General features: G+C 48.9%; 1 long non-coding RNA gene across 1 annotated transcript in view; it reads right to left on the bottom strand.

Moving 5' to 3' along the window:
* Positions 1-3,812: 3,812 nt before the first annotated feature.
* LOC144333477 (uncharacterized) overlaps positions 3,813-12,520 on the bottom strand; it is a 118,973-nt gene continuing 110,265 nt past the window's right edge. The window contains exons 7-8 of the long non-coding RNA XR_013402147.1: positions 11,889-11,961; positions 3,813-5,074 (exon numbers count right to left, since the gene is read on the bottom strand). This is a non-coding gene — a long non-coding RNA (uncharacterized LOC144333477). The remainder of the gene's footprint in view (positions 5,075-11,888; positions 11,962-12,520) is intronic.

Genomic DNA, 12,520 nt, shown 5'->3' with positions numbered 1-12,520 from the left:
TCAAAATTTCCAGAACTTTCACATCTGTCCCTTGGTGAGGACTCCTCAGCCCCTGCGCCACCAGAAGCCTGCTTTTCCCCTGCCCAGTTCCCTCATCTAGACAGAATGACAGCTCCATTTGAATCTCCTGTGAGGGTAAGGCTAAACTGTATTGAAGCTGTGTTGTTTTTTGTTTTTTGTTTTTGAGATGGAGTTTCCCTCTTGTCGCCCAGGCTGGAGTGCAGGGGTGCTATCTTGGCTCACTGCAACCTCCACCTCCTGGGTTCAAGCGATTCTCCTGCCTCAGCCTCCCGAGTAGCTGGGATTACAGGTGCATGCCACCACTCCCAGCTAATTTTTGTATTTTTAGTAAAGACAGGGTTTCACCATGTTGGCCAGGCTGGTCTCGAACTCCTGACATCAAGTGATCCACCTGCCTCAGCCTCACAAAGTGCTGGGATTACAGGCATGAGCCACTGTGCCTGGCCTGAAACTGCATTTTCTATGTTGGAACCTTGAATCTGCCTCCCATGCAAGGCCTCTGGGAAAAAGGCTGAAGTTGCTCAGACACCTTCGCATTACATCAGCCTCTTCAGGACCTGATTCCAGAGCATCATTCCTATTGAGTCTCAGTTCCCCAAGTGAGATGGAAAGGACCACGGTGTCCCCTCCTCCAGCCTCCTTATTCCATGGGTGACAATACTCAATCCTGAAGGTGGGAGGTGACTGGCCCAAAGTCCATAGCTGGATTTTGCCATTTGATGGAGCCAAGAGAGGAGTCCAATATTCCTTCTGTTACCCAGCCACAGTCTAACCCCACTCCCCCATTCTTCTGTCTGACTGTGGAGTAAAGCAGAGCCCCATATGTAGGGACCAGTGTTCAAAGAATACTACAGTGAACATTTCACCTTACTGACTCAGAAGGCAGATGAGAGCCTCAGATGGTAACCATGAACAGCTTGTAGATGAAACTAGATGAAGACCCTGTTTCTGTCACTTAATCGTCATGTAACTTTAGCAAGTCATATAATCTTCCAGAACCCCTTTTAATCTGAAAAGTGGACAGGTGATCTCTGCTCAACTCCGAGTAATTGTGAGGAACAATGACTTCTCAGATATGATGGTGCAGAAAGGTGTACATGTAAGTCATTGTGATAGGAGGATATTCTGAAAAAATATGCCAATTATGGAAGTTTTGGGACTATATTCTGCATGAATGACCTCATACCACATGCTATGGATTGAACCGTATTCCCCCAAAAGACACTGAAGTCCTAACCCCCAGTACCTGTGAAGGTGGCATAATTTAGAAATAAAGCCTCTGCAGATAATAAAATTAAGATGAGGTTATTAGAGTGGATCCTAACCCAATATGATCCATGCTAAAAAGGGGACATTTGGACACAGAGACACACATAGAGGGAAGACAGTGTGAAAACACGGGGAGAATTCTAGCTACAAGCCAAAGCATGACTGAGGATACATGAAGCTAAGAGAGAGGCAGACAGCAGAATCCATCTCAGTCCTTGGAAGAAACCAACTCTGCTGACACCTTGATCTTGGACTTCCAGCCTCCAGAACTAGGAGGAAATAAATTCTGTTGTTTAAGACAGCCAGTTGGTGGTACTTTATTATGGTAGCTCACAAATACATTGTACAAAGTTAGTTACTGGTTCTATGTTTGTCATTACATCAACCGCACTCTTATACTGGCCCTGTTTCCCATCGAAGCAGCTCCTTGTTGCCCAGAGCTGTGCTGTCCCATACAGTAGCTGCTAGTCACATGTGGCTATTAAAACTTAAATATTGATTTCAGTAAAATTCAGCTCCTCAGCCACACAAGCCACATTTTAGGTGCTCAGTAGCCACTCGTGGCTATTGGCTACCATATTGGACAGTGCAGATACAGGCATGTCCATCATCACAGAGTTTCACTGGGCAGTGCTGCTGGAAGATGGTAGCAACTCACATGAGCCACAGAGTCATTCACAGTTGGGTCCCAGCCACACTTGTTCAGTCTCATTGACTGCCACACCCAGACCATGTGTTCTTCTGGGCAGGTGCCTCCACCTGTCCCTGCCTATTTTTGTTGTTGTTGTTTGAGACGGAGTCTCGCTCTGTCACCCAGGCTGGGGTATAGTGGCGCAATCTCGGCTCACCACAACCTCCACTTCCTGGGCTCAAGTGATTCTCCTGACTCAGCCTCCTGAGTAGTTGGGATTACAGGCATGTGCCACCACACCTGGCTAATTTTTGTATTTTTAGTAGAGACAGGATTTCACCATGTTGGTCAGGCTGGTCTCAAACTCCTGACCTCATGATCCACCTGCATGACTTTTTTCGTGTGGTGTCCTTTGGCAAGAATGCCCTCCCTACCCTGTACCCCACCCTACCCACTGTTCCTGTCTGCCGAAAAAGCCCTGCTCACTATTCAGACCCACTGTCAAAAGTGCCGTGCAGGGCTCCATGACCCTTCCAGGAAGAATCAGTCTGTCCCTTTCCTCTGGCTCCACAATTGCTGTCTCATTACATCTGTGCCATGATGTGTGTTTGGCATGAGGCTCTCTATTAAGCCCTTGAGGGCAGGGACTTTTATATATATACAAATATGTGTATATGTGTGTGTATATATATGTGTATATGTGTATATATATGTGTGTATATATATGTGTGTGTATATGTGTGTGTGTGTAAATATATATATTTGAGACAGAGTCACTCTCTGTCACCCAGGCTCTGGAGTGCAGTGGTGTGATCATGGCTCACTGTAGCCTCAAACTCCTCAGGGTCAAGCAATCCTCCCACTCCAGCCTCCCAAGTACCTGGGACTATAAGGGTGCACACCACCACGCCTGGCTAATTATTGTATTTTTTGTGCAAAAATTAGTCAGGCGTTTCACCACATTGCCTAAGCTGGTCTCAAACTCCTAGGCTCAAGTGATCTGCCCGCCTCAACCTCCCAAAGTGCTGGGATTACAGGCGTGGGTGACTGCACCCTGCCTCTATTTCATCTTTAATTGACAAATCATCATTGTGTAAAGGTATGGGTATGGGGTGCAATGGAGTGTTTTGATACACATACACATTATGGAATGATTAAATCAAGCTAATTAACATATCCATCACCTTAGATACTTATTTTTGTGTGTGTGGTGATAGTGGACATTTAAAATCTACTGTTGGTCAGGCGCGGTGGCTGACGCCTGTAATCCCAGCGCTTTGGGAGGCCCAGACGGGTGGATCATGAGGTCAGGAGATCGAGACCATCCTGACTAACACGGTGAAACCCCGTCTCTACTAAAAAACATATTTAAAAAATTAGCCGGGCGTGGTGGTGGGCACGTGTAGTCCCAGCTACTCGGGAGGCTGAGGCAGGAGAATGGCGTGAATCCGGGAGGTGGAGCTTGCAGTGAGCAGAGATCGTGCCACTGCACTCCAGCCTGAGCGACAGAGCCACACTTCAAAAAACAAACAAAAAAAAAAAAAACTACTCTCTTAGCAATTTTGAAATACATACACTACATTATTAACTATAGTCATCCGCTGTGTCATAGGTCCCCAGAACTGAAACTTTGCACCCTCTGAACACCACCATTTCCCCCCACCCCCACCCCACCCCCTATCCTCGCTTCCTCTCCCCAGCCTCTGGTAACCACTATTCTACTCTCTTCTTCTCCGAGTTGGACTTTTTTAGATTCCGCACAGAAGAGAGATCATGGGGTATTTGTTGTTCTGTGCCTGGTTTCTTTCACTTAGCACCATGTCCTCCAGGTTCACCCATGTTGTCACAAGTGACAGGATTTCCCTCTTTTGTAAGACTGAATAGTATTCCGTTGTGCATAATACCACATTTTATTTTTGTAACCCTGGGGCTGAACCCAGTGCTTGGCAGAGAGGAGACACCTGATCGATGTCTAGTTCATTTCCGTTCAGGTTTGGGGCGGGCTCCAGCTGCCTCGCTTCCCCATCACAGTGGTTCTCAGCTCTGGCTCAGCCTCAGTTGTTCTCCCCAAAGGGCAGGACTTCCCCACAGGCCCCTGGTTCCTTCCAGAGTCGGCGAAGATGTGGGGGAAACCCAGATTGTAGGCAGAAGCTCAGACCTTGGTGGCTCTGGGGAAGCCGTCAGCTAAACAGAGCATGCCCTGAACCCTTCTCCACGGCACAAGAGTTGCCCAAGCAGGGAGGTGGCGCCGAGGGGCCATCTCTGCACACACACTGACCATTCTCTTCCAGTGGAATATTCTGTCTGACCGCTCTGGCGACCAGCACTGGCAGCTCTCCCGGCCTCCCACGAGGACATTCTCCTCAGGGCACTGACCCACGTGCCTGCCCTGGCGAGCCCCAGGGTGACAGAGCCTCCCGTGGCTGAGAGTCCCCTGCCTGTTCCCCGAGCTCCCTTCCAGACTAGCCCATCCGCGCTGCGTTCCTCGCCGCCCCTCCAGCCGTGTCTCCCGCTCTTCGGCTCCATGTTGGGTTACCTGCCCCACCATCCTTCCAGCTTCCCTGCAGAAAGCTCCCTGCCGGTGCCGGCCTCCTGCCCATCTCCCCCACAGCCACCTCCGGCCGTAGAGAGCCCTGTCCGCTGGGCTCCGGCGGTGGCCTGAACTCCCTACCCTGATTCACTGAGACCCCATCTCCTCTCGGGTTGCCTACAGCAGAGCGTCCCTCCCCTGCTCTTTCACCTTTTCCATCCACCCCATCATCTTCCTAAAATTCAAATCGTTCTTCTGCTCTAGGCCTCAGCTCCTCCCAAAGTTCATGGAACAAAACAAAAGCCAAACTCCTCCCACAAGCATTGAAGCGGCTCCCAGATCTGACCCCTACTGACCCGGGCTGCCTCCCTTTCCCAGGGCCATGCCACACGCTGTCCCCCTCGTCTGCCTTTTGTCCACCTCCTGCGCCCCCCATGTCCCCGCCCCACACACTGTCTTCAGGTTCAGCTCACACACACACACCCTATGTGTGACGGGGGCACAGGGGGCTGCCTGCCATACTCACCTAGACGGCCTGGCTCATACATGACACCCAGGCACGTGAGCCGAGGAAACTCCTTGTGCCTCAGTTTCTTTGTCTGCAACACGGGGTCATACGATGCCTGCTGGTCGTTGAGCAGATTGAATGAGATGTGTTACATGCACACCGCGCCGTGCCTGGCACATAGCTGTTCATTCCCATCACTGGTATTGCTGCATGGTCTCCCGGGAAGATTTCGCCAAACCTGCCTCCTCCCTTTTCACCACATTTTGCCTGAACTCTACACTGGGGCTTTGCAGCAGGCTTGGTTTTGCCCATGGCTGCCTCGCTCCGAAGACACCGGGGTGGAGTCTCGTTCACCTGGCACCTCCCCAAGACAAGCACAGATGAGGCCCCGTGAATGTCGAATTCCTTCTGCTCCCGTCTCCTGAGCTCCCGCCACCGACACCCACTCCAAGCGAAGGCCCCTTTCACTCTGACTCCACAGAAGGCATGTGTCAGAGACTGAGTGTGTGACAGATGTGTGCGCGTGAGAGCATGAGTGCGTCTATGTGGGTGAGTGTGAGAGAGTGAGAAATGCATGTGTGTGTGAGGGCATAAGTGTGAGTGTGTCTTCGTGGGTGTGTGAGTGTGAGTGCATCTGTGGGAGAGTGTGAGTGTGACAAATGAGTGCAAGTGTGAGGGTGTGTGTCCATGTGGAGCACTTGCTGTGTGTAAGTTTGAGTGTGTGACAAATAGGTGTGTGTGAGGGTTAGTGTGTGTGTGTCTATGTGGGTGTGTGAGTGTGAGTGTGTGTGTGACAAAAATGGGTGTGAGTGTGAGGCGTCTATGTGGGTGTGAGTGTGTATGTGTGACAAAGTGTGAGGGTTTGAGTGTGAGTGCATCTGTGGGTGTGTGAGTGTGACACAGTGTGAGTGTGTGACATGAGTGTGAGAGTGTGTATGAGTGTGTCTATGTGGGTGTGTGTCTATGTGGGTGTGAGTGTGTCTATGTGGGTATGAGTGTATGACAAATGTGTGTGTATGAGTGTGTGAGAGTATGAGTGTGACTATATGTGGATACGTATCAGAGAGCGTGTGACGAATATGTGTGCAAGTGTATGTGACCATGAGTATGAGGCATCTATGTAGGTGTGTGGGTGTGAGAGTGAGCATGTGACAAATGTGTGCTCGCATGTGTGAGGGCGAGCATGAGTGCATCTATGTGGGCATGTGAGTGTGAGATGTGTGAGTGGGGGTGTGGTGTATGAAAGTGAGTCTATGTGTGCATGTCTGTGTCAGAGTATGCGGGTGTGAGTATAAGAATGTGTTAGAGAATGTGTATTGTGAGAATGTGTGAGAGAGTACTGTGAGTGTACATATGCCTGTATGAGAATGTGCAGGTGAGTGTGAGAGAGTATGTGTGAGTGCAGTGTACATGTGAGTATGAGGTGTATTGTGGGATTATGTGTGAGAGAGTATGTGTGTGTGTTTATATGCACATAAAAGATGTATGTGTGCGTGCATGGTGTCTACATGTGAGTGCACATATGCATGTATAAGGTGTGTGAGAGAGAAGATGTGTGAGTTGCATACCCATGTATGAGGTGTGTGTGTGTGTGAGTGCATGTATGTGTGTATGTGTGTAGCTCATGTTTATTGAGCATTTGCTGTGTGCCAGGCATTTTACTTATCAGCAACAAGTAAACTCACAGAGGTACTCATTATTTCCATTTTTTCAGAAAAGATAATAATAATTAGGTACAAAGAAATTAACTTGCCAAGGGAGCCCAGATTCAACCCAGAAAGTGTGACAATAATGCTTGTGTGTGCAACTACTAGAATTACTGCTAGAAATGGCTGCTTCTAGATTCTGTCTCACCCCCATGTCCCTGAGATCTGAAATCAAGGAGTGTGAGTGTTTATGTGAGTGTGAATGACTCAGTAACCAGGAAATGAAAACTGGGCAACTTGGGCAGGGGCCAGAAAGCAGAGTAGAAGAATGGGAACCACACAGAGGTCTTACGGTTCTCAAGCATTCAAACAAGCTGGTCTCTGCAGAGCGCCCCTCTTGAGCTGGGGCTGAGCGGTTTCCAGGCCTAGAAATCAGCCTGATACCAGGAGAGTGCCAGTTGGCCTGTAAGCAGCAGCCATTTGTTCCTGGTTGAAGCCAAGCCACTTGGAGTTGTAGGATCAGCAGATGTCAGGGCAGGGGTGGGGCTGCAGGAACCCAAGTGAGCAATCATCCCATTATTGGTCACTCACGCTTCCAGGGGAGCTACAGTGGTTGTTCCCAAAATGAGGCCCCAGGACCACAGACAGCAGGATTCACATGGAGAGTTTGCTAAATTGCAGATTCCTGAGACCCATTCTCCTGGATCACCCAGTCTCTGGGATATGATCTTAAAATCTGCATTTTTAACAAGAACCTCTGGTAATTCTGATTTGCTGTCAAATCAGAGAATCACCAGTCTACAGACATGCATAACTGTCTGTCTTAGAGCATTAAGAACGATGGGCTGGGCGTGGTAACTCACACCTGTAACCAGCACTTTGGGAGACCGAAGGAGGCAGATGACTTGAGCCCAGGAGTTTGAGACCAGCCTGGGCAATATAGCAAGACCTTGCCTCTATTTAAAAACAGGAAAAAAAAAAAAAAAGAGTGATAAAAATAAATTGTTTTTGTGAAATGAATGATATTCACAATATGTGCATTGGCGAAAGCAGTTTAGAAACACTCAGGATGTGAACCTGTGGAGACCTAGGCTGCACCTAGGATGGCTTCTGGAACTTGACCCCCCAGCATCCCTGTGTCCAGTCGTTGGCCAAGAGAAGCTTTAATTGCCTAATGCCAATAATCAGGGTAACCAGCTCCCGCCTTTGAAATTGTGTTGTTTCTGCCTTAAATAAACTGGTGGAAGATAAGAGGATCTACAAGGACAGAGATCAGGGACTTATTTAAGCAAAGCAGATGCCTGTTTGATCATGAATGCTTATCTAATCATCATAGGGATGAATCTGGTCTGAGACTTGCTTTCATTAGAAGACGCTGGCGAGGATGAGAAGGAACAGCTAATCTCACCCAACTTACGTTTCCTTGGTTCTACCATTAACCACTAAAAAGCACCCTACAGTTGTGCTCAAACAGATTGACTCAGGTTGGCTTGTAACAAGGCAGACAACCCAGTAGTGACTCACTTCTTATGGGACAAGCAGAAGACACACTTTCAAGTGCTCACAATTATAGTTGGGGTACCCTAGACCACCTGCTTTGGATTCACCTAAGGAGCTAAGGTGCAAATTTCTCAGTCCCTCCCCAGACCTACTGAATCAGAATCAACTGGGGTAGGGGGAGATTGTCTAGAAAGGACATGTTTTAGAAAGCACTCCAGTGATTTTCTGCACACTAAAATTTGAGAACCACTGCTAAGAAAATCTTTTCTTGCCGGGCGCGGTGGCTCAAGCCTATAATCCCAGCACTTTGGGAGGCCGAGACGGGCGGATCACGAGGTCAGGAGATCGAGACCATCCTGGCTGACACGGTGAAACCCCGTCTCTACCAAAAAAATAAAATACAAAAAACTAGCCGGGTGTGGTGGCGGGCGCCTGTAGTCCCAGCTACTCAGGAGGCTGAGGCAGGAGAATGGCGTGAACCTGGGAGGAGGAGCTTGTAGTGAGCTGAGATCGTGCCACTGCACTCCAGCCTGGGCGACAGAGCGAGACTCTGTCTCAAAAAAAAGAAAAAAAAAAAGAAAAAAAAAAAGAAAATCTTTTCTTGCTTCCCCACTCCCAGGGTCAAAGCTCATCACTGGTAAGGCCGACCTCCAGAGAACGAGTATTAACCACTTATCCTTCTTCCTTAATTGCATCTCCTGGTCTACTTCTGAGAAGAGGAGAGCCATCCAGGAGGCCAAAGTAGAAATAAGTCAGAAATAAGGGGGCTGTGGTTTGTGAACTCCACTGTTGAGCATTCAAACAGGGCAGGGCGCGATGACTCACGCCTGTAATCCCAGCACTTTGGGAGGCTGAGGCAGGCAGATCACAAGGTCAAGAGATCGAGACTATCCTGGCCAATATGGTAAATCCCCAACATGGAAACCTCTACCAAAAATACAAAAAATTAGCTGGATAAGATGGCACGTGCCTGTAGTCCCAGTTACTCGGGAGGCTGATGCAGGAGAATAATTGAACCTGGAAGGCGGAGGTTGCAGTGAGCCAAGATTGTGCCAATGCACTCCAGCCTGGCGACAGAATGAGACTCTGTCTCAAAACAAAACAAAACCAAAAAAAAAAAAAGAATTCAAACAGGAGAGTATACCTCCTCAACTCTGACCACCTTGCAAGGCCATCTGCCAACCATGGTCACCACTCAGCAGCTGCTAGGAAGATGGCGCCTGGCAGAGAGAAAATATCTCAAAGAAGCAGGGGTGAGAATGGCCCTGCAAAATTGGTTCAATGACTAAACCAGATGGTGCCATCTCTGATGGCAAAAGCTTCACTATAAAAACTAAGAGCACTCTGAAAACAACACGGTTTTCTTCTAACCTTGGAGAGAAGTATGAAAGAACCACAGGTGATGGCAGAAAAGTCTCAGACTATTTGTCTGCGACGTTACAAAGCATGCATTGGTTCAACACTGGGAATGGGATGAGGAAGGAAAAACGCAAGAAAAAAAGTAGGAGACAAAATAGTAGGGATAGGATGCATTATGAACAATGTCACCTGTACTGAGATCTGTGAAAATAAAAAGAAGCAGAATAAAAATTTCCTTACTGCTTTGGAGAGCAATTAGCTGATAGAAGGAATAATTACAGTTCAATGAACTGAAATCTCCATCCTGCCTATTTATTTTTGTTTTTATTTTTCTATTACTGTGTTTAATTATCTTCATCACAAATATTTTACATGCAGCTATTTTAAAGTGTTGGCTTAGATTAGGATCAGCCTTTGGTTAGTAAATAAATGTGTGTTTTTGCTCAAAATAAAATAAAATAAGGAATTCAAGCAAGAGGCAAACATCCAACATTGTTTCTAGCTATTATCCCAACAGGGAAGTTATCATTCAGGTGTATGCTTGTAGGACCTGACGAAGTTCTAAAATTTTTATAATTATTCCTGCATTTAGTAAAACAAAGATGTAGGCAGGTGGGGTGGGGAGGTGATGGGCTTGTCTTTGGAGGCAGCGAGGAAAGTGGAGCCAGGAGGAGAGTGTTCCACTCCGCCTTTATTGGGGGAGAAGCAAGTTAAAGAACAGAAAGGATGGCGGCAGTTCCCAAGAACAGGTAGGTTCATCACCTACCGTAATGAACCAAAATCACAGGGGCTGCTGTCCCTGGGGCAGGGACTCAGAGCCAGGCCTTGGACTCGATACTTGCCTTATCCAATCCCAACTCTCCCAGTCAGCCAAAGGTTATGTCTAGTTTTTATCTTTACAGATAAAGACACTGAAACTCAGAGGGGTTCAGTGACCTACCTGGGACACTCAGCTTGAAAGTGGCAGAGTCCTGAAGGTGACCTGCATCAGAAAGTGTTCCAGGCACAGGGGAGACATGGCAAGGCCTGGGAGTGGTAGGGAGCAGGAGAAATTCAAGAACCAGAACCTGAAGGGCGAGCCATGAGAATGGGGCACAGAGCATTTGGGAGCCGGGGAGCGGGGACCAGGCCTCTCTCCATGCTAAGTTATCGGGAGCACAACCAGCACTGATGAAGCAACTGCCATGTGCCAGGTGTCAGGGGAAGTGCTCCCTCTGCTCTCAGAGACTCTGATCAATGGGAAGAAAACAGACAAAAGAGCTCATCACTGAGTGACCAAGTGCAAAGACCCAGTGAATCCTGGGGCCAGAACCTGCAGACTCAGCAGCCTCTAAGCCCAGTTTGCTTCATATTTCAGTGCTTGAAAAGACAGGAGTCCCAGAAAGTTCTGCCTTCCCTCCTTTCCTCTCTTCTTCCCTTCCTCCTCGCTCCCTCCCTCCCTTCCTCCCTCCCTTCCTTCTCTCCTTCCTTCCTTCTTTCATTTTTGCCAATACAAACTATGAGCCAGACTCTAAGAAACAATTTCCCAAGCATCTTCCCCCTGCCCCGATGTCCATGATTCTGATATCCACTCCAAGAAGTGTGAATTTTCATCATTCCCATTTTAAATTATGAAGAAACTGAGTTCTCACAGCTGGTTGGTGACCCTGCATGGACTTGAACTCTGATTTCCAACTCTCTACGCCTTGCTTCGTGTTGTTTTCCCCATACCCTCTAGTCTCATCCTCGCTTTTTCCTTTCTGAGGCAGCTGTTGAAAAAACCCAGCCAATCCCATGAGCTCCACCCCCACTCCTGCCACGACTGCCATCAGAAGGCGGACAGGCCAGGACAGTAAAAGGGTGCACTGGCATGCTGCCCTGAGAGCAGCGGGTCATGGGCTGTGCCAGGGCTGGGCTCCAGCATGAGCTAAATCTGCCCCTTCCTTCCTGCCCCTGCCCCCTCAACCCGACCCTGGCCAAAGTGGCGGGGAGCAGGAGACTAAAGAAAAGAACATGTTAACCATCTGCAAATATTATGAGAGGTGTGAACACAGAGAGCAAGGATACGATGTATACCCACTCTCCAGGGCACCCAGGACTGGGGGCTGGGCTGGAGCAGCTGCTACAGGACCAATTTATAAAAGACACAAAAGAAAGATGAAGGTGGAGGGAGCCTGACCCAGACGGATTAGGATATGGAATTGCAGAGGGATAGGGGGTCAGGATACAGCTGTAGAAAGGCCTGTGAGATGGCCTGGCTTGAAGAATTTTCAGCCTCACCAGACCCTAGCAGTGGGGTTCACTGCCCCAGCCTCCTGGCTGGGAGTCCGGGCTGGGCTGAGTGGAGGAAGGTCCCTGCTACTGCCTTCCAGAGCTGAGGGGAAGAAAGAAAGGCTGACCTTTGAGGAGAGGCTTGGGGTGGGGATGAGGAGACAAGCACTCTACCCTGAAAGATGTGTCTGGCAGCAGAATCTAGAATCCTGGCTGACCCAGAGCCTCATCGTGTGCTTTTTGTTTTCTGTAATGACAAAGATAAAGAGTGGGGAAAATAAACCAATGAAACATGCAAAACTCCTCTCTCACCTGCCTTGACCCTGAAGAAAGCAATCCCATTGGCAGGCTAGGGGCCGGAGGGAGCACACAAGTTCAGTAGCAGGCTCCGAGGTCCCGCCACCATGAGCAGTAACTGGTAGCCTGCTCCACCTCTTCCCACTGCCATCCCCTGGCTTGAGACGATTGTCAGGCTAAGCTGCCCCTGAGATGGACACCAGCACGGGTCACTCAATCTCTGCAAGTGTCGGTCCATCCCCTTACCCCCGCAGCTGTCAGGCAGCCTCTTTGAGAACAGGCTCTGGTTACAGGGTATAAACAGGCCACAGCATCAGCTGGCCCTGATCTGGCCCATGCTGCTGGTGCTTCTAACTTGAGGGGTGGGGAGCGGTGACAAAGCTGGAGGAGGGATTTGCAAAGTGGGATGGCCCCTCTCTCTGCATGCCACCTCGTCCCCTCCTCCCCCACTCATCTGAATTTTCTCCAGAGAATAGAGATCTTCCTTCCCGGCAGTGGTCATGTGTGCC

This window comes from Macaca mulatta, chromosome 12, assembly GCF_049350105.2.
Source record: "Macaca mulatta isolate MMU2019108-1 chromosome 12, T2T-MMU8v2.0, whole genome shotgun sequence".
Lineage (NCBI taxonomy): Eukaryota > Metazoa > Chordata > Mammalia > Primates > Cercopithecidae > Macaca > Macaca mulatta.
Note: the sequence above shows the minus strand (reverse complement) of the source record. Positions and strands in the feature narration are given on the sequence as shown.